Source organism: Meles meles, chromosome 20 (genome assembly GCF_922984935.1).
Source record: "Meles meles chromosome 20, mMelMel3.1 paternal haplotype, whole genome shotgun sequence".
NCBI lineage: Eukaryota > Metazoa > Chordata > Mammalia > Carnivora > Mustelidae > Meles > Meles meles.
Genome location: NC_060085.1, coordinates 60,799,859 through 60,817,823, shown reverse-complemented (window position 1 = coordinate 60,817,823; position 17,965 = coordinate 60,799,859). Strand labels below are relative to the sequence as shown.

General features: G+C 46.8%; 1 protein-coding gene across 7 annotated transcripts in view; it reads right to left on the bottom strand.

Annotated features, from left to right (window-relative positions):
• The window catches only part of SLC41A3 (solute carrier family 41 member 3), a 140,782-nt gene extending 138,880 nt beyond the window's left edge, over positions 1-1,902 (bottom strand). For 5 of the 7 annotated variants that reach the window (XM_045992284.1, XM_045992288.1, XM_045992289.1 and 2 more), the window contains exons 1-2: positions 1,811-1,902; positions 1,189-1,248 (exon numbers count right to left, since the gene is read on the bottom strand). The gene's annotated coding sequence lies outside the window, so the exon portion shown is untranslated. Of the gene's footprint in view, positions 1-1,188; positions 1,249-1,546; positions 1,635-1,720; positions 1,778-1,810 lie in introns of those variants that run through there. The other 2 variants (XM_045992286.1, XM_045992285.1) reach the window with 2 other exon arrangements.
• Between the last annotated feature and the right edge of the window lie 16,063 nt (positions 1,903-17,965).

Genomic DNA, 17,965 nt, shown 5'->3' with positions numbered 1-17,965 from the left:
AGGTCTAAGAGAAACTTGTGTGAGGAAAGCACACGGAGGAATGTCCTCTAAAATCATCTAAATGGGTCAGAGGCCCAGTGTGGTCAGCACCCAGCAGGACTTCCCACCTGCTCTGTGCCCCCAACAGCATGGGGACACCATATCCCACCAGCAGAGACCTCACATCCCCATGGACGGTGGTCAGAGCCACTCGGCTCCCTGGAGAATGTGGGAGTGTTTCAGAAGGAGAAGGGGTTCAAATGTCATTTGGATCAACAGAAATGAGCACAGATGGACACACCAGGTCCTGAAGGACAGGCCTGCTGGTGAGGGAGGCTCCTGTCGGGAGAGTGGGCTGTGGACACAGTAAACCCTCTCCTGTAGCCCACAGAGAGGGGCAAGGCTGTGGGGAGATGGAATGGACTCCAAGGCATGGGTGCCCACCCAGCCTTTCCCCCAGAGGGCACGGGATGGAGGGAGTGCTCCAGGACAGCCCCCCACAACAAAGAACTCCCCAGCCAAGATGTCAGAGTGTGGAGCGAGAGCCCTGCAGGTCCAGAGTGCTTGGAGCCCCTTCCTCTGGCGCAGGCAACGGGAGGGGTTGGGCCAGGATACCAGGGTGCAGGTGAACACTGGCTGCCAGGCACATGAGTCTATAAGGTCACTGATCTTCCAGACGCCTCCCAGTGAGTCAGGGAGAAGCTGGCCTGGAATCCAAGCCCTTTTGGGAACCCCAGTGCACATCAGGTCTGAGACCTGGTCGCTAGCACTTCATACAAACTAGTGCTCACCCCATGGCGGGAGGGATGGCCATTCCTAACTATTCAGTGGGCAGCTGAAATGCTGGAGTGAATTGGCTCCACTCAGCTGCCCACTACCTGGCTGTGAGGTCAAAGTGCCTCTGGGCTTCACAGGAGACCAGGTTCAGTGGGAGAACCCTGAAGCCTGCCAGAAGGGTCTGAATCCCAGCTCTTCTCCTTCCTAAATGTGGGTCCTTGGAAAAGTTCAATTTCTGTGCCTCCAGTGCCTCATCTGTTAAATGGGGACAATAGCACCGACTTCAAAGTTGTGAAGATTAAATAACACAACGCATTTATTTCACAAGACACCTGGCCAGTCCCCACCACTAGTTCAAACCCCTCAAAGTTCTCATGTTTTAGACCTGTGGTTCTTATCTATGGCTGCATTAGAATCACCTGGAGTACCCACCTGGGTAGTTTCTGATCAGTAGGTGTGGTGGAGGAGGCCGGTTAAGTCCAGACACTGGACCTGTGGGAGAGAAGGGTGCCTCAGGGATACCTGAAGAACAAGACTTGCCCACCCCTCACAGTCTGGATTCCCCATCTCCCACTCGCAAGGGCACTGAACCAGCCCTGGTTAGTCTCTCTCCATCCCAGGTCCCTCATGAGCGCTGCCATTGCCCCGAGTCCTAACTTGGCTAACTGACTAGGCGTTGCCTCCGCCCTTGGTCCCCTGGAACCACTTTCCCTTCCCTTTCCCCGCTTTACCTTGCATTCGCAAATCTCCTGGCCCGGCCTCCCATCTGACACCCCGGCTATCGGTTTACCTCTTCTTCCGCGTTCCCCAAGCCCCGGGATTCCCAGGTGTGACCCACCGAGCCCGAGAAGCCCTGGAACAGCTCCGGGTTTACTCCCTCCGCGGCGCACCCCCATCCTGGGCCCCACCCCAGCGCTTCCCCAGGGCCAGGCCTCTCCAGTGTGACACCCCCAACCCCCCAGACCTTCCCTCGGAGTGCCCCGGTTTGCACCACACCCCCGGTTTACCCAGACTACGTGCACCCCCGCCCCAGCCCGCGTGAGGCCACGCTTACCAGATCCCCTCCGCGCGGCGGCGCACAAAAGTCTGGCTGGAGGTGGGCGGGCCGCGGGACGGGCTCCGGGAGGACACAGGGAAGTCAGGCTCCTCTAGCCACCCCTCCCGGCCGGGGGAGGACCCGAAGACTGCGCCGCGGGGGCGGGGCCGGGGAGGGGCGGCCCTGGAGGCGTGGCGGGGGCGGGGGGACCAGACGGACCAACCGCGTCGCCCTGCCCAGCCCGCGCCGGAGGGCAGAGCCCGCCCCCGAGAACTCGGACCCGGGAGTCGTGGTGAGAACTGGTGGCGTCGGACGTCGTCTCCAGGCCCGGCTCACCCAGGTTATGACCGTGTAACCCGAGCGTTGCCTGAGCGCGCCGGGTCCCCCTCCTCATCCAAGGCTTGGTTTACAGAAAAGGAAACCGAATCTCGGGCTGTAAGACGTCCCGGGATGAAGACGGGCCCTTCCTAAAGCGCAGATGCTTCGCGGGCAGCCGGTACTCCATCAAGTCTCCAGGAACAGCGTTTTGTTCTCGTGGTTAACGTCTTTGTTGTAGGAATGTGCACGCGCGCAAAAGTGCCCCACGCATCCATGCCCCAGCTTCCATCATAGGCTGCACCTTGCCTTTTTTTTTTTTTCCATCTGAATCCCTCCCCACACACACCTTCCCCCAGCCCCCACGTGGGAGCAATTTTAAAGCGTTCCAGCGGACATATTTCACCTTTAAATACTTTAGTATCTTAGCTAATGTATAAATGTTTTCTCAAACATTCCCATGATACCAGTATCACACCTGACAACGTGAGCAATAACCAGTCTGGTTCTATTTTCCGTGATAGACTCAAAAATGTCTTGACTGTCGGCCTCTTTTAACGAAGATCTAAAGAGGGATGAGGGATTTTGGAGGCAGAGAGCCTCAGGCAAATTTCAACATGAGTTCAACCAGACGAATGTCCAAAACAGGGATGGGAGTGCAAGGGCGAGTGAAAGCTAGATATTTAACAAGATTTAGTATTACATGATATTATTTCAGCAAAAGAAAACTCTGTGGATTAAACACAAAAATATTCCACTGGTTCACAGACACACACTCATTCACACCCTGTTTTTTAGGAAATGTGCAGCCTTCCACATTTGGGTACTGCCTGCATACTTCCTTAGGCACCAGCCATCCTCTGGCACCTTCTGCCCTCCCCACAGAAAGAGGGTTTATGTCCACTGGTAGCTAGTAATCCTGCCCTAAACTCTCCAGACCATGTGCCAACTCCCCAAGACCTGAGAATTCTGAATGACCCTAAGCCGGCTTCTCAGATGTATACCTGGATCAGTGCCTAGAGAATGAACAGGTGGGGTCATGCCCACAGGAGTCCAAGAATTCTATATTAGAACCCAGCCTCCCAAGTTGCAATGGAGGTACATTTGTCAAGGCTAGACAATAGAATAGACTTTGTTTTACAGCCATTTTTTAATGATTTTATTTATTTATATGTTTTTAAAGATTTTGTTTATTTATTTGAGAGAGAGAGAGACAGAGGCAGAGGGAGAGGGAGAAACAGACTCCACACTGAGCAGGGAGCCCTATGCAGGGCTTAAACCCAGGACCCTGAGATCATGACCTGAGCTAAAGGCAGAGGCTTACCCAACTGAGCCACCCAGGCGCCCCAGCCATGTTTTATTTGCATATGTAGTTAAACATATGGTCTGTGGGCCCCCATTTGTAAACTTGCCGTGGGTTCTGTCTTTTTAGGAGAGATTATCTTGTTTCAATATATAGTTATGGGTATAAGAAACATTTTATTTCCTACTTAACTCTAATGCAAGAAAAATAAGCCAACAAAAGTGTAAGGATAAATGGTAACTAACAGTTGACCTCTAGTAAAGAATCCATAGGGGAGAATACAGCACTCTTGAGAAGGGGGCAGCCCCAACTCAGCTCCAAAGGACAATCTCCATGCTAGGACACAGAACCCATTTCTAAGGGCCTTGGTAAGTGGCGGGTGGTGTGCACCAGGTCCTAGCTCATGCCCCATTCTCTTCCTCTCACTTACAGCATTAATAAGTGCCCACCCAGAGTGCTGCCTTGGGAGTCCACAGGCCTGTCTGAATTTTAAGCTTTCACAAAGAGCTACTATGCCAAAACTGCAGTCCTGGGATGGAAACTTAAGATATAAACACCTCACCATTTACAAAATGACATTTGTAAATGATAAAGTTTTATACAATGTTGGGGGATATTATGGACTGAATTATGTTGTTCAACCCCCACCCCCAACAAATTCGTGTATTAAAGCCCTAATCCCCACTGTGACTGTACTTGGCAATGGGGCCTATAGGGATGCAATGAAGGTTAAATGAGGTCCCTGCATAGGGACCCTGAGCAGATAAGACTGATGTCCCAACAACTGGGAGAAGAGACTCAAGAGATCCCCCCTCCTGTGCGTGTGTGTCTGCCTGTCTTTCATCTCTCTTCTGTGTGTGTGTGTGTGTGTGTGTCTTTCATCTCTCATCTCTCTCTCTCTCTCTCTCTCTTTCATCTCTCTCTTCCTGTCTCTCTGTGCTCACAGAGAAGAGGCCAAGCGAAGACCCAGCAAGATGGTGGCCATCTACAATCCAGGAAGAGAGGTCTCACCAGAAACCAATCCTGTTGGCTTTACCTTGAACTTCAAGCTGTGAAGAAAGACCTGTGAGAAATAAATTTCTATTGTTCAAGGCACCTGGTCTATAGTACTTTGTTGTGAAAGCCCAAGCTGATGAATGAAGGAAATTAATAATTTCACAAGCTGAGTTTAGGAAAGATATGAACCTTATTTTTCTCATCTGTAAAGTGATGTTAATATTAGTGCCTACCTCAAAGGGTTGAGGATGACAGGAAGCCACAGAGGAAGAGGACATGGAGGAAGCCATATATGTAAAGTCCTCAGCAGAATGCTTCAAATGTAGTGAGGGCTCAACCCATGTTTCCTGCTACTATGTTTATTGTTACTACTGAAGTTCTGACAGGACAAATCCCAAGCAGGGGGCTGATTCCAGGCATGTGGATGGATCCCTGGAGGAGGTTTGGGACACAAGTTGGGCTTTACCCCACCCACAACTTTCCTTGCATCTGTCCCAGCTTCCTGCTGTTACTCTGCCACTACAGCACCCATCCTTTGTTCCCAGCCAGTCCTTGTCTTCCCCAAATGGCCTTCAACTTGGTGGCAGCAGCCCCATTTCAAGATCTGCCCAGCGCCCCCATGGTCTCAGAGGCCCATGCGGTGGGCTGGCCAACCCCTGACTGCCCTTCTGCACAGCATGGAGAGGTGCAGCCTCACCCCACAGGCTGACCCCATGAAATGACTTTGGAGTTTAGGGCCCTCGTCCCCTTCCCACAGCAAGCCCACCTGCTCCTGTGCTGCCACTTGGCCATCCCCTCAGAGAATGCAGCGGGGTTGGCCTCCTGCCCAGTCCTGTCCCTGCAGAGGCTGCTCTCTTGTCCTCCCTTGGGAAATTCAAGTGCACACCCCTCAGCCTCCTTTCTCCCAACCCCCAGCACCTCTTAACTATGTCATTGTGCTATATCAGGTTGGACATTTTTGCTTCTCAGACTGAATTCCCCAAGGGAGGAGACTCTGTTCTCTGAACATATCCACTAGTACCTATCAGATGCTCGCTTTAAGTTGCTCCCTCCCAGCTCCCAGAACTGATACCTTGAGATGAGGATTCAAGTTCAAGTAGTTTATCTGACAGATCATCCCAGAAAACATTGGTGGGAGAAGCGAGGAGGTGAGGGAAGGAAAGGAAGGCAGCCAATAAAGTTTCATTACCAAGCAAGTTACCACTGTGGACATCTGGAGCTCAGTCCTGCTTGGACCTCTGGGAACCTCAGACATATCTTGAAGGGTGTACAAATCCCAATTTCCCCCGAGTGTACATGAGTGCTACTTCCAAGGCACAATTGTGCACTGGCTCTTCAGGCCTGATCAACTGTCAGATAAGGTGAGCCACTGGCCTCACAGGTAGAGAAAGACTTCCTGGGCACCACTGCTGGCCCACATTAAGAAATCGGGAAGGTGTGCCTGGGACTGGAGGGGGAACCTGAGTGGGGCAGCAGCAGGGACATCTGCAGCACCAGAAAGGCATTTGTTGACTGCAGAATATTGAAGAGTTGCAGAGCTGGAGAGCAGAAGTCTGATTCCTGGCCACATACTCTGGGTGAACATTACTGTCTGCACATCAGTGCCAACCCTCAGCGCAAGCCAGCGAGGAGAATGTCACCTGCCTTTTTTAATGGCTGAGCAAAGTGGGGTCCCAAAGAGTTATTCCACTTGTTCAAGGTCACAGCCCTGAGAGACAGAGCCGGGATTCAAACTCTGTGCCAAAGGAATCTAAAGATGACCCTCCCATCCCATCAGCCAGACAGCCTCTCTCAAACAAGCAAATGAGTGAATGAATGCATGAACAAATGAGTGCTTTATAAGGGAGATGCTCTGATTCATCTAGTGTCCTGGTTCAAAGATGACTGCTCCATGAATTCGCTGCTCTTAGCTATTAAATTTAAGATGTCAAATTTACACAGGAAACAGGAAAATTCCAAGGAATGAAATCTGGTCTGTAAAAATGATGAAGATAGTTCAAGATCACTCAGGGCCTACCCCTCCCTGATCCCTGTCTGGCATGCTGAATAATTTGGGGCTGGTTTGGTACCCACCACTCCAGCCAGTCCACGCATATCCAAAGGTCATTCCTGTGCTTCACTCACATGGGGTGAAGTGGGCCATTGGTTTTGTTTGTCCTGCCAAATCAGTGACCCCATCCCAGAGCTATGCAGGGAACCAACAGAGACTCAGTGACAGCAGGAAGAGCCACGTGGGCCTCGAGGTGGGACAGGACTACTGCAGTTCCCTCTGTTCTGGGCCCAGACCACCACACTTGCACCAAGAGCTGCTAGGAAGGGAGACAGCGCCACCACTCAGAACCCTCCTGCAATTTGCAAAAGCATAAATGTGAACAAAATTATTCATGCTGTAATGGAAATAGTACTTTGCACTTCACTAGGATTTTCCAATACATGCTCATATCTGTGCTTTCATAGAATCATTGTGACAGACTTGGGGGCAGGCAGAACAGGCATTACCATTCCCACTTTCCAATGAGGAAACTGAAGCTTGCCCACCAGGGAGCGTCTGGACATGCTGGCCTTACAATGGAAGGCATGATCATGCCTCTGTTAGAAAACCACCCCACAGCAGACCTAGGAGTCTTCTCCAGCCTGCAAATTACCTGACAGCAGATAATGGACTTCTTGTCTTTGTTAAGATTTGTGCAAGGGGACTTAGAGCACCTGGATAGGGGCATGGCATCAGGGCTGGCATCAGTTAAGCTGCTGGTTCTCGCTCTAAGTGGGAATGCCAGAAGCTAGGCCCACATCCAGGACCTTGCCAGCGTGGAGATGCAGGACGGAACAGCCCCACAAAGGTAGATAACACATTCAAAAGCTGCCACCTCAGGTATTACAGACCCTTAGAAACAATACCCATGCTTCTGGGAAGACAGTTCAAGGCCCCAGACCTCAGAAGGAGGACCTAAGGTCACTAAGCCTGTCACTAAAAATAGTCCCACAAGTTCTGTTGACTTCCCTTTGAAGAGCAGCTGGCAAAGGGGACAGTCACTCACCAGACATGAGAGCCTGAGGAAAGCCTGCCTCCTCATCTCTAAGATGCAGACTGTTTCCTCCCAAAGGCCCAAGAGGCCCAGCCCTTTCCATGCCTGGAGGATAGCAGTATATTAAAAAAATGAAGGAATGTTAAAACAGGCTTAAAAAATTTGTGGTGCATTTTTCTTGTTATTATGTTCAAATAGCAAACACAGAGTCCATCATTAGTTTTTGATGAAGTGTTCAATGATGCATGAGTTGTATATAACACCCAGTGCTCATCACCACATGTACCACACGTACCCTCCTTAATACCCGGCACCCAGTTGCCCCATCTCCCTACCTCCCTCCATTTCATAACCTTCAGTTTGTTTCCCAGAGTCCAGAGTCTCTCATGGTTACTCTTCCTCTCTGATTCCTTCTCATTCAGTTTTCCCTTCCTTCTCCTGTGGTCCTTTAAGCTATTCCTTATGTTCCACATGAGTGAAACCATATGATCATTGTCTTTCTCTGCTTGAATTATTTCACTTAGCTTAGTCCCCTCCAGTTCCATCCTTGTCGATGCAAATGGTGGGTATTCATCCTTTCTGATGGCTGAGTCATATTCCTTTGTAGATAGGAGCCACAGGTTTTTTATCCATTCTTCTGCTGAAGCACATCTCATCTCCTTCCACAGTTTGGCTATTGTGGACATTGCTGCTATGAACATTGGGGTGCAGGTGCACCTTTACACGACATCAAAATCATAGGATTCAAGTTTCAACTAACATTTTGGTTTTTTGACAAACTAAATCTCTAACTTTATTTTTTAATTTAATTTTTTTCAGTGTTCCAAGATTCATTGTTTATGCACCATACCCAGTGCTCCTTGCAATACGTGTCCTCCATAATACCCACCACCAGGCTCATCCAACCTCCCAACTTCCCTCCCTCCAAAACCCTCAGTTTGTTTCTCAGAGTCCACAGTCTCTCATAGTTCATCTCCCCCTCTGATTTCACTCATCTCACTTCTCTTTTCCAACTCCCAATGTCCTCCGTGTTATTCCTTATGTTCTACAAGTAAGTGAAACCATATGATCATTGACTCTCTCTGCTTGACTTATTTCACTCAGCATAATCTCCTCCAGTCATTTTCATGTTGATACAAAAGGTGGGTGTTCATCCTTTCTGATGGAGACATAATATTTCATTGTATATATGGACCATATCTTCTTTATCCATTATCTGTTGATAGACACCTGGGTTCTTTCCATAGTTTGGCTATTATGGACATTGTTCCTATAAACACTCGGGTGCCTGTGCCCCTTTGGATCACTATATTTGTAACTTTAGGGTAAACACCCAGTAGTGCAATTGCTGGGTTGTAGGGTAGCTCTACTTTCAACTTCTTGAGGAAACTCCATGCTGTTTTCCAGACTGACTGCACCAGCTTGCATTTCCGCAACAGTGTAGAAGGGTTCCCCTTTCTCTGCATCCTCACCAACATCCATCGTTTCCTGACTTGTTAGTTTTAGCCAAACCTTACTGTGGTTTTGATTTGTATTTCCCTGATACTGAGTGATGTTGAGCACTTTTTCACGTGTCTGTTGGCCATTTGGACGTCGTCTTGGCAGAAATGTCTGTTCGTATCTTCTGCCCATTTCTGGATTGGATTATTTGTTCTTTAGGTGTTGAGTTTGGTAAGTTCTTTATAGATTTTGGATACTAGCCCTTTATCTGATATGTCATTTGCAAATATCTTCTCCCATGCAGACAGAGGCATTTCAAAAATGCATGTGAAGGCAGACATAAGCAGAGTACCAGTGACAGAACAATAGGAAACAACCCTGTACAGAAACCAACTTTCCACGGACATCTTATTTCATGAAGGTAGAAACATTGCGAGAAGTATGTGTCCACAATAAGGAAAGTGCCCTCTACTAAACTCTGAGAAATAAGTGTGTGGAGAAGGTAACTATCAACAAACTTTTTTTTTTTTTTTTTTTTTTTTTTTTCACAAAGATAGAAAGGATTTCCCGTGTACATGTGGAAGCCTGAGGACAACACCTTAGACTAAAAAATGAAACTGCGATGCCATCAGATAGATTCTCCCACTTCCCAAACCAGAACCCTGACCCTAGCCCCGACTGTGCCCTTTCCTGTGTCCAAAACTGAGTTCTGAGGGCACAATCAATTGGAGTCAACTGACAGATGCCAGATTCATCAGTTAGGAACACGGAAGAAAGCCATGTCACTTATAACTCCCAGATGCTGCTTGAGAACGGGATTCTAGTAAAACATCTGAACTCTGGCAACATTTGGAACATCCCCCTGAGGCCAAACCCCAAGCCTGAGCTTCACCCTAATACTAGCCCTCACCTCAGGCCTCAAGTTAAGACTCTGCACTACCATTGAATTGTCCCCTAACATCTTCAGGACTCTAACCCTTATCCTGGGCCTGAATGTGACCCTGACCAAACCCAAACCCTGGTTGGGAGGGTTCAGTGGATTGTGGACACCTGGATAGTGCAAAGCCAGTCGGGCAAGAACAAAGAAGGAAACTGGATTGCAACTCCTGAGATGTTGCTGGACACCATGATTCTAGAGAAATCCTAAACCTCAGGAACACAAGAAGCAATCCCCGAGGCCAAATGGAAGCTAGATCCTCACCCTAAGGCTATATCTGAACTCAACCTTCAGGGCATGACTCAGCCTCACCACCACTAAGTGTCTACCATCTCCTGGATTCTCGCCCAAACCCTAGGAATGGCTCTGAGCCTACTGCCACTCGAATGCTAACTCTGAGGAAAGATGGGATTTGGGACCAAAGACTGGTTCAGGACAAATCCAGCAAGAAAACAGGAGCCAGCCGTGCAGCAGGCAACTGGTGCAGTGAAACAAAGAGCAGGATTCTAGGGAACATGTAACACTCATGCCCAGTAGGTGCGTAGAACCTGAGACCCCACCCGAATCCGCAGTTCCACCCTAAAGCTCATTCAGGCCCCAAGGCAAATCTCCGCGCTGCCTTGGGATTGATTCCAACCCTTTACCAGACCATAGCCCTAACACTAGTCCTGCCTGTAGAACAACCTACTGTGCCCGAACAATGGATTTGGGTCACCTGGTGGATGCCAGACTCATGGAGTCAGGAACACAGAAGGAAACAGTGTCATCACCAAGCTCCCGGATGTTGCTGGATGGGGAACATGATTTTAGCAAAAAACGTGAAACAGCCATACTAACAGCATCGCCCTGAGGCCAAAGCCAAAGACCAAGCCTCCCTCTAATGCTAAACCTCCCCTCAGCCCTCAGGATAAGACTCTGCGTGGTCACTGAGTTTGACCCTAGCGTCTTCAGGACTGTAACCCTAACCCTGGCCCCAGTTGTGGCCCTGACCAGACCTAAAGTAGAGTTGGCAGGGTCCAATGCATTGTGAACACCTGGGCAGTACCAGGCCAATCAGGCAAGAACAAATTTGAAAATCTGGAAATCTAGAACCCCTGGGATGTAGTTGGCCACGACAGTTGTAGTGAAAAGCCAAAACCTCAGGAACTCAGGGAGGTCAAATGGGAAGCTGGATACTCACGCTTTTGGGTTTTTGTTTTATTTTGTTTGGTTTGGTTACACTAAGTCATGTATATTGTTTTTATTATTATGTTTAATTGAGGGCCAACATAGTGTTCATCTTTAGTTTTAGATATAGTATTCAACGATCCATTAGTTGTGTGTAACACTCAGAGCTCATCATGACACGTGGTCTCCTTAATAGCTGTCACCCGGTTACCCCGTTCCCCCACCCCCTCCCTTTTGTAACCTCCAGTTTGTTTCCTGGAATCCAGAGTATCCCATGGTTTTTCTCCCTCTCTGATTTCTTCCCTTTCAGGTTTCTCTGCCTTCCCCTATGATCCTCTGCCCTACTTCTTATTTTCCACATGTGAGTGAAATAATATAATTGTCTTTCTCTGACTGATTTACTTCACTCAGCATAATACCCTCCAGTTCCATCCTTGTCAATGTAAATGGTAAGTATTCATCCTTTCTGATGACTGAGTAATATTCCATTTCATATATGAACCACATCTTCTTTATCCATTCATCTGTTGAAGGACATCTCCATATTTTGGCTAAAGTGGACATTGCCTGCTATGAACATTGGGGTGCAGGTGTCCCTTGGATCACTATGTTTCTATCTTTGGATAAATACCTAGCAGTGCAATTGCTGGAACGTAGGGTAGCTCTATTTTTTAACTTCTTGAGGAACTTCCATATTGTTTTATAGAGTCATCCCTTATCTATAAATACTCTGAAAGGGTTGTATGTACCTGCTTTCCCAGAGCCTCCTCTCATTCTCCCTGGGCTTTTGCCCTGTGTCCTCCTCCAAAATAGTGCACTTCGAAGTTGTCAATAAACTCCTTGTTGACAAATCCAAGGGTCAGTCTTCAGTTCTCATCTTACACAGCATTTGACACCATTGATTAATGGCTCCCTCTGCCTTAATGGCCCTTTCTGAGCTTGGTGTCCAGGACATCTCTCACTCAGTTCTCCTCCTACCTCATTGGCCTCTCCTTCTCATTCGCCTTTGCTGGTTCTTCCCCATCTCTCCAGTCTCAAAACACTGGCAATGTCCTAGGGCATATCCTTAGTCTGAACCCCTCCACTATCTATACCTAGCGCTAGCTGAGCTAATCCAGGGTCATGTCCTACTTAAGGACCTTCAATGGCAATGATGCCCCAATCCACATCTTCAGCCAGGATCTCTCTCCCTAATTCCACCTGTGTAACTTGTCTGTTTGGCATCTCTAAGTGGATGCTTAATAGGCATTTCAAATTTTACACATCCAAAACAAGCCCACTCAACCTTCCTTGCCAACTTTCTTCTATGTCCTTTCCATCTCACTAAATTATACTTACATTCTTTGGTTGTGTAAGCAAAACATCTGGACATTATTCTCAAGACTTTTCTTTCTTTCACATCCCCATACCCAATCCATCAGCAAATATTATTAGTTCTACTTTCAAAAAATGTCTAGAAAAATCAATCCCCATCACTTCCACCAATACTACCTCCTCCTCTCACCTAAATTAGAGGAACAACTTCTAATGGTGTCCTTGCTTCTATGCATGTCCTTTATAGTCCAATTTCCACACTTAAACATTAATTCAGATACTACATTTCTTAAAGCTATATCTCTCAGTAGGCTTTGGCTGCATAAAAAACCACCCCAAAACTGCATGGCTGGAAACAACATTCATTTATCTGATGATTCTGTGGGCCAATAATTCAGACTGAGCCCAGTGGAGTGGTCAATCTGCTGGTCTCCTTTGGGACTTATGTGTATTCCTGCAGTCAGCTGCTGACCATCTAGGTGGCTGTACCTCTGGGAGCCAGCAATGCAGAACCGCACGTCTCTCAACTTCCACCAGGCTGGCTCAAGCTTGTGCATAGGGTAGGGGTGGTTCCAAGCACAGAGGGAATGAAAGCTTCATGCATTCTTTTTTTTTTTAATTAATTATTTATTTATTTGAAAGAGAGAGATCACAAGTAGGCAGAGAGGCAGGCAGAGAGAGAGAGAGGGAAGCAGGCTCCCTGCTGAGCAGAGAGCCCGACGTGGGACTCGATCCCAGGACCCTAAGATCATGACCTGAGCCGAAGGCAGCAGCTTAACCCACTGAGCCACCCAGGCGCCCCAGCTTCATGCATTCTTGAGGCCAAAGCTTGGAGCTGGCACAACATCATGCCTGTCACATCTTATCGGTCAAAGAAAGTCACAAGGACAAGCAAATTCAAGAGATGGAGAAATAAACTTCATTTCTTGATAGACACAGTGAGTGGTTTACCTCATTCCCATTCCCTTCAGATCTCTGCTCAAATCCCACCTTATCAGAAAGATTTTTCCTGAGCACCCTATAAAATGAGTACCTCTCCCATTCCACTCTTGCACAAAGACAGCATTCCCAATTCCCTCAATTTTATTTTTCTCCAAATACTTATCACTACATGATATAGACCAGACTTATTGTTGGTTTCCTGTTTTTTGCCAAATAGAATTTATGAAGTTTCTGCTTCATAAATTGGAAAGTACTTGGCATATAGTAGTTCCTCAATATGTATTTTCAAAATAAAGAAATAGAAAAATGTCTGAATCAGCTATTGATTCAATATGATGATAATAATGGTAATAGAATCAGCTGGCATTGACCACTGACCTTGCACACAAACACTTCAGATTCATTATCTTCCAACACTCTCAATTACCCTGGGAAGTAAGGACTGTGAAGATTCCATTTACAGATTTGAAAATCGGGCTCATAGTGTTTATACATTTATCCAAAGTCACAGAGTTAGTAAGTGATGGACTATTTGAATACAGGTACACGAAAATGACCTTTCATTGTCAATGGAGGTGATTCTATTTTTCTTTAAACCATCCTCGTATTCCTAGGATGCACACAATTTGGTCATAATGAATTGTTCTCTATCAACAGAGAAATTCAATTTATGATCATATCATTGCCAATTTTAACTATCTTGCCATTTGTGTGTTTGTTCCATTGATTTTGTTTTATGCTGTCTTTGTCAAGTTTGGACACTAGCAACATGATAGTTCTATAAACAGAATTAGAAAACATTCATCTTTTTCTATGCACTGGGACATAGATTTGAAAATTATCTATTTCCTAGCAGCTAAAGAAAAAAGATAAACCTTTCCTGGTCTGAGCTGAAAGCCTTTGTTGGGGTTAGTGATTAATACTGCCCCCTGTTCCTCTGTTCCCTGGGCACGTGGAGCCAGAACTTCCTGCTCCCTTGGTTGGGCGGGCATCTGTGGCTAGCCTGGGCAAGCTGGTTAGGAGCAGAAGTGACATGTCATTTCCAGTGAAGAGCATTTAAGTGTTGACACAGACTCTCCAGGATGTCTTTCCCTCTGCAATGCCAAGGTGTTATTATCTTGGAACAAGGAGCCCCTTGACAATCTGTGATGGACACAGACCATAAGTAAGAAACAAGCTCACTGAGTTGTCAAACTGGCCACTCCTGAATGATACAGAGGTAACTTTAAGAGTTGGCTCTGTAATGGTTTTCCAAAAGTAAACAAATCCGGTCAGGTCTTTACTGCTTCTTAAAAGAATTGTAGAAAAAAAGAATTTTTCTAGAAGATAAATTCTAGAATTTAGATCATAATTATGATCAGCATAGACCTTTATTCATTTGGTCAATAACAATCTATTTCAATAAATACATGAAGCCTGTCCTAAGCACTGGGAGTCATGAAGTAAACAAGCTGGGCATTCTGTCCTCATTTTTTATAGTTGACACTCAACATTTGTTCAATGAACAAATAGCAACTTTAATACAAACTAGACCTTGAAACTTATCTAATCCACTCCATGAATCATATGAAAGTTAATATTTATCTTGTTCTCACTGAGTGTTAGGCAATTTTCAAAACACGGTGACATTTTATGGATGAGGGAATTGAAGCACAAAGGAAGTTTAGTAACTCATCTAAGGCCAGTATGAGAAAAATTTATCAAGTCATTCATCCCTAGGTACTTATCAAATGCCTACTGTGTACCAAGACTGTGTTTCTAAGTGAACTGGTCTCATGCATGTATTCTGGGCATGACTGCTTACTCTATGGAAGGAAAGGTTTCAATTTGATGCTCTTTGTAGAGTAATGTGTATCCTCGGGTCTTTATTGTTAAACTCCTTTACCCACTTGAAATGCAGTTTTTAAGGGAACTTCACTCCTTGGCTCAGCTCAGAGGACCCCATGACATTGGGATTGTGGTTGGAGTGCCCTCCAGGGACTCACTGCCCAATGTGTCTTACACATTCCCCTGGGAGAAGCAGTGCTTTTGTAGGATTACTGATGAATGTGCAACCCAAACATGTACCTAAGTATGTACTTACATAACCGGTTGTTTTCTGGAACATTCTTTGCTCCTATACCCTCCTCTGCCTGTGTCTCCTTGGGTACATAAACTGTCTCTTCCTTGAGGTTTGCCCAAGAAGAGCAGTTCACAGGAAAGCACAGAGAATAGTGAGGAATTGTTGAGCTTGGAGGGAGAAGGGAAAGAAGTTTCCACACTCCCACATATCCCCCAAAGACCATTTGCCTCAGCCACTGGGGGGTCACCTTCCCCACCTTGCCCCTGTGGCATTTACCAGGTCCACCTCCTCCCTACACATATTTCAAAGTTCTCTTCCCTGTATTACATAGAGCAAACCTGTGGTCATCTTCTGATCCTGAACATCCCTACCAGCCCCTTTTTGCCTCATCAGAACATTTCTTCTGAAGAAATGCAAGGTTCTGCCTGAAATGGCTTCTGGTGAATTCTATTTCCTCTAGCTCATTATGTTTAGATCAAGTCAGATCAACAGAGAGCATAACTGGGCTTTAGGGTCCGTCCTCCTCCCTACCACACCCCACTGTTGGAGGAATATATAGTGTTCCAACCATGCCACCATGTTGGTCGCTTGGGCTGCCAGTGGGTCAAAATATGCTCCGCCTACCTTGGGGAAGATCCTAAGATACAGAAGTCTGCAGCTTAACATTCTACTATAAAATAGCATAAGGCAGTGGTCATCACATGATAAAATGTTGTGTGTGTGTGTGTGTGTGTGTGTGTGTGTGTGTGTGTGTGTGTGTGTGTGTTTAGGACTCACAAGAAGGATTTCTTCCTGTACTCCAAAAAAACTAGTTGGTTTCTTCTCTCATATGGACACTGTGAGTTCCGGTTCTCTCACATTCCTGTTGGCTAGAAAGCTCTGAGCTAAATTGTGGTTCAACTTCAAAATGGCATAAAATTTCACAGCATGCAGTTTTGGTACCAAGTGCACTCCTGATTTTATCCTTCTGCCACGTTCCTCTTTGCCCCGGTTTGCTCATGAAATTTTTGTTTTGTTTATTATATTTCTAAAATGTTTTTAACTCTTCAGCTAACATGGAAAAGATAAGTGCATTAAAAATCACAAGAAGAGGGGTGCCTGGGTGGCATAGTGGGTTAAGCCTCTGCCTTTGGCTTAGGTCATGATCTCAGGGTCCTGGGATCAAGCCCCGCATTGGGCTCTCTGTTCTACAGGGAACCTGCTTCCTTCTCTCTACCTGCCTCTCTGCCTACTTGTGATCTTTCTGTTAAATTTTTAAAAATCTTTAAAAAAATCACGAGAAGACAAGTTTATTTTCCCCCATGTACCAGTCACCTTGGTGGAGAGGCACCTCCAGGATGCTGGGGATTCAGGTGTCTGCCACTGTGTGCTGCTCACCCCTCCACAGATGCTGCCATATCTGCGTGGTCGGAAAATGCCCACCACCCTGTCTCCTGGGTCTGCTTCCAGCCAGCCCGAAGGGAGGAAAAAAGGAAGCTGGAGGGGCAGGTAATCACTTCCATTCACATTCTGTCTGTTAGGCTCAGTTCCATGACCATCACCTGCTGCAAAGGAGGTTGGGAATTCTCTCTTTCTTCAGGTCAGTCATGTGCCCATGTAAAACTTGGGGTTCTCGAACTCAAGAAAGAAGGGGGTAAAGAAAATGGGTAAATTAATAGTCTTATTCTTATTACTGTGAGACAACAGAAAATGCATTTTGGTCTCTGCCCTTGGTTCCTGGCATAGAGCTCCTGAAATCCTTGTCATTTCCTAAGTGGTAAGAACACTAATATTTGTCTCTGGCCCCATATTTGACAGAGGGCTTCCAGAACTTTTGTAAATTCCTAAACAAGAAGAGCACTAAGAGCATCTTTTATTCTATCGAGGTGATTGGTTGGGCTTCTAGGTGGCAACTGATCACCAGAAAGATGAAGCCATGATCAGAAGCTTGGCATTTTCAGCCCCCACCTTCAAACAATCTCCAGAGAGGAGAGAGGGGCTAGAAATGGGATTAATGATTGCTCATGAATATGTGAGGAATAGTCCATAAAAATCCCAGTAGTATGGGGTTTGGAGAGCTTCCAGGTTAGCAAAGACATCCACACCCACCCCGACTCCACAGGTATAGAGACTCCTGTGCTCAGGACCCTGCCAGACTTCACCCTGTGTATCCCTTCATCTGGCTGCTCATCTGTATCCTTTATCATATCCTTATTACACTAGGAAACATAAGGTTTCTCTGAGATCTGTGAGACCCTCTAGAAAATTAGTGTGTGGAGCCCAAAGGGGCAGAGTCAGGTGGGCTGGGGTGTTGAAATGTCAAGCAGAGAGTGCTATGTGGGGTAAAGTGAGGCAACAACAGGTATGTGGAGGTGTAATGTTTGGGACCTAGCAGTTGGAGGTGAAGGAGGGAGGGCCCCAGAGTCCTTCAGGGTGAGAAGAGAAAGAGAAAGAGAAAGCAGGATGCTGGGGCCAGGGGGGAATCCACAGAGAGTCACAGAAGATGCAATAGAGGGAAAGATGGAACTCCAGGCCCCCAGCACTCAAAAGACCAGCCTGGGGCAGCACAGTGCCAGGAAGAGAGAGCTGAATCACAGTGGGAGACCTCTGCTGCCCTTCCTGCTTCCTCTGCTCTGCATTTCCCAGAAGTGACCCCACAGATGTCTCCCATGCCTAGCTTCATCCTAGCTGA